This window comes from Sorex fumeus, unplaced genomic scaffold (genome assembly GCF_029834395.1).
Source record: "Sorex fumeus unplaced genomic scaffold, SorFum_2.1 ptg000007l, whole genome shotgun sequence".
Taxonomy (NCBI): Eukaryota; Metazoa; Chordata; class Mammalia; order Eulipotyphla; family Soricidae; genus Sorex; species Sorex fumeus.
This window is the reverse complement of record NW_026606064.1, coordinates 49,305,306-49,309,107: the sequence shown is the minus strand read 5'-3', so window position 1 is coordinate 49,309,107 and position 3,802 is coordinate 49,305,306. Positions and strand designations below refer to the sequence as shown.

Sequence of the window (3,802 nt, the reverse complement as noted above, 5' to 3'; positions counted from 1 at the left end):
TTCTTGAGAGGTTATGTGCAGGGTGTGAGAGAACAAATGAATCAAGGATGACTGAACAAACTGAAGAAGAGAATGAAGGGGGAGTGCTCTGAGAGGAGCACGTGGGGAGTGCATGATGAGGGTGTAAATTTTCTTTTCCATGTTGATTTAGAGATGTCTATTATGCACTCAAGTGAAGAGGTCAAATAGCTGATTGGAAATACCCATTTGGATTTTAGGGATGATGTCTGGAATGCAGATACACATTATAGGTGGTCTTGAAACTAGATAAGACCATGAAGATGTAGGAATGTAGATGGAGGAGAGAAGACCAAGGTCTGATAGATGGATCCCAGATGCTCCATATTAAAGAGGGCAGGAGGACAATAAAAGATCCATCAAAGGAGATGTACAAGTGATGGGTTTGAAGCAGAACAATCAGTCAAGAGTGCAGTGGGATACTGGAAGCTAAGAGGAGAAAAAATGTGTCAAAAATACCTAAGTCTATTATTGTGAATTATATCTCCAGAGGTAAAGCTGATGAGAATATGGTGTTCCCCTGAACTTAGTGTTGGTGACAGTAACATCAATTTCACAGGAGGGCTAAGAACAGATAGTAAAGTGCGGAAGACTCATTAAAGGAGCTTCATTGCCAAGAGATGCAATGATATGGTGCATAATGGCAGGGAAAGTAGTTAAATAGTACTTTTATTGGGTTCATTTTGCAGATGCAGAAACCAAGGTTCTAAAAGGTTGAGGGGATCATCAGGCAGGATAACCCTTACCTGTTTCTCTATTCAGAGGGCAGATAGAACATGATGATTGCAGTTGGCATGATTCTTGATTAACGTATCTGCGTGATTGGGGTTCACAACACCCTAATTGCACCTAATTCTTAAAGACATAAATAAATAAAAGGTTGAGGAATTTTTCCAGGTTCTTTCAGTACAAAGTTGTGCCTGAAATTAAAAGTTAAACTCTATGTTTTCTTAATCAATTTAATCTGCTCAGTGGAAGCTTAATTATTTGTCACTAGTGGGGCAGGGTGTGTGTGTGGGTGGGTGTGTGGGGGAGGGGGTGCGGGGTTTGGCCACATCCAACTATTCTACAGGCTCTTTGCTCAAGGATCATTTCAGGGGTTCAGGGTGGGGCTCAGGGGATCAAATGGGGGTGCACAGGATCAGACCAAGATTAGCCACATGCAAGACTAGCACCTTAACCACTGTATTCCGGTCTGGAAATTTTACTTGTTTTATTTTCTTTGGGGTCATACCCAGCTGTGCTCAGGGCTCACTTCTGGCTCTGCTCACAGGGATCATTTCTGGTAGTTCTCAGGGCACCATATGGGATGCCGGGAATCAAACTTGGGTTAGCTGTATGCAAAGCAAGCCCCCTACCTGCTGTATTTATCACTCAGACCTCTGGAAAACTTACTTTTTAAGAAAAAGTAATTATTTATTTGGGGAGACAGTGCTCAGGGAACCCTGGAGGCCATTCTGGCAATTCTCCACCAACTGGACCCATGGTTCAGTTCCAGGGCACAAGGATGTGTTGCTGCTCGGGCAGGCCCTGCAGTGCTCAGGAGCCTCCAAGGCTACAACAAGTGATGCTTGGGGGGCTGGAGGTCACATGGTTTGGGGGTATCCAATCAGGGTCACACAAATGCAAGGCCCTAAACTTTGTACTGTCTCCTAACCCAAAGCTGACTTTTAAGTGCTCTATTACTCACAGGGAGATGAATATCATTAATAAGCATATAATTGCACTACTGATTATTTTCATGAGGTGAATTTCTAGAGGTGGAACTCCTGAGTCAGAGGTACACACATGCTAACTTATGAATCCACATTGCCAATACCTTACGGAAAGGCTTATACGTCCATCAGTCACACGTAAGGTCTGCTTCCCAGCACTAATGTCAACACTGGCGCCTGTCCTTTCCACTCCTTCAATTGCATAGGTGTGAATAGCATTTCATTTTGCACATGTATGATCATTGGTTATGTCTGATCATGTTATACAGGTCGATTTCCCAGCAGCTTCTTTGGCTTCTGCGGTGTTTTTCCCTCTCAGATCTGACTTCCCTCACCTGACCACTCATCACAATTCTTATTTCTTGCTGCAACATGTCTAACTTAGAAGGTAAATGGCACAGAGCTAAATAGAATGAAAAAGCTACAATAATTTTAAAGTAAAAACTTAGGTCTCGGGGGCTGGAGTGATAGCACAGCGGGTAGGGCATTTGCCTTGCACGCAGCCAACCGGGTTTGATTCCCAGTATCCAATATGGTCCCATGAGCACTGCCAGGAGTAATTCCTGAGTGCCTGAGTGCAAAGCCAGGAATAATCCCTGTGCACCGCTGGGTAAAAAAAAAAAATATGTCTCGGGTGGTTTTCCTCCCTGATAGATTGTGGAAGATTTGATTTTATGATGGGAAGGGGATAAAGAGATAGTACAGCAGGTAGGGCACTTCCCTTGCATGCAGCAGACCCAGGTTCAATCTCTGGTGTCCCATATAGTCCTCCAAGCCTGCCAGGAGTGATGAGCACAGAACCAGGAGTAAGCCCTGAGCAAAGCTGAGTGTGGCCCAAAAGAAAAAAAATTTTAAAAAGTTGGGGGAGGGCAAGGTAGATGTGATTGCTTACAAGACTGAATGTCATCCAACGTATATGACCCATGACCTAGGAGAAGATGACCAAGAGTGTTCAATTCCAGAGAATTCCCCAGGGTGCATGGAAAGGCTGCAAAAAAGTTTATTTATTTATTTTCAAATTTATTTGGGAGTGGGCTGCACCCAGTATGCTCAGTGACTATTTGATCTGCTGACTCTGCACTCAGGGAATCACTCCTGACAGGCTCAAGGACCATCATGGTGCCGGGAATTGAACCCGGATTGGTGTGTGCAAGGCAAACATCCTACTCACTGTAGTATAGCTTTGGCCCCTTTTAGGGGCGAGTGGGGAGACGGTTGCAGCCACACCTGGCAGTGCTCAGGTCAGTGACTGTTCTTGACTCTGCTCAGGGGTGACGCACGGATCTGCCAGAGAGACCATATGTGAAGTGGTTATGCACAGCAAGCCTGACCTCCTGCACTATCTCTCAGGCTCCGGGAAGGTAATTATAAAATTATAAAATACTTTGTGGGCCACACTTTTCAGCTTAGCCACGTCTCCGTCCGCACCCCCACTCCCACCATCTTTATTGTACAGCACCGTTTCTATTCTCCTTTTCTCTTCAGCCCTGGTACACAGTTGATAAATGGGTCTGGGTTCATATAAATTAAGTTAACTGGCACATTTACTTATGTAGTTAATCCAGTGTTATACTGTTGGTTGGAGAAAAATTCAGAAATGAAGACTAACAGAAAAAAATTCTTCACTGTACTCTCAAATAATTATTATTTATATTTTATTGAGTTTTGTTTGAGTTTCCAAATCTTATAAAAATGTTTTATATATAAGGATAACCTTCCAGTATCTGTATTGCAAATCATAATGCCCAAAAGGGAGAAGTGGAAGAGGAGGAAGAGGAGGAGGAGGAAGAAGAGGAGGAGGAGGAAGAATGCCTGCAATAGAGGTGGGGGCGAAGTGAGGTGGGGGTAAAACTGGGAACATTGATGATGGAAAATGTACACTGGTGAGGCATGAGTGTTGGAACATTATAAGACTGAAACCCAATCATGAACAAGTTTGTAACTGTGTATCTCACTATGATTCAATTTAAAAACTAATTTTAAAAATTTACATGCTTTACATAGTATATAACTTCACGTAATTATTATTTTCAATGAATAAATCTTGATTCTTTCTAACTTTCTAATTG

General features: G+C 43.0%; 1 non-coding gene across 1 annotated transcript; it reads left to right on the top strand.

Moving 5' to 3' along the window:
* Positions 1 to 741: 741 nt before the first annotated feature.
* On the top strand, positions 742 to 878 carry LOC130017183 (U8 small nucleolar RNA). Its single transcript, XR_008791344.1, has one exon. It is a non-coding gene; the product is annotated as a U8 small nucleolar RNA (small nucleolar RNA).
* Positions 879 to 3,802: the final 2,924 nt, after the last annotated feature.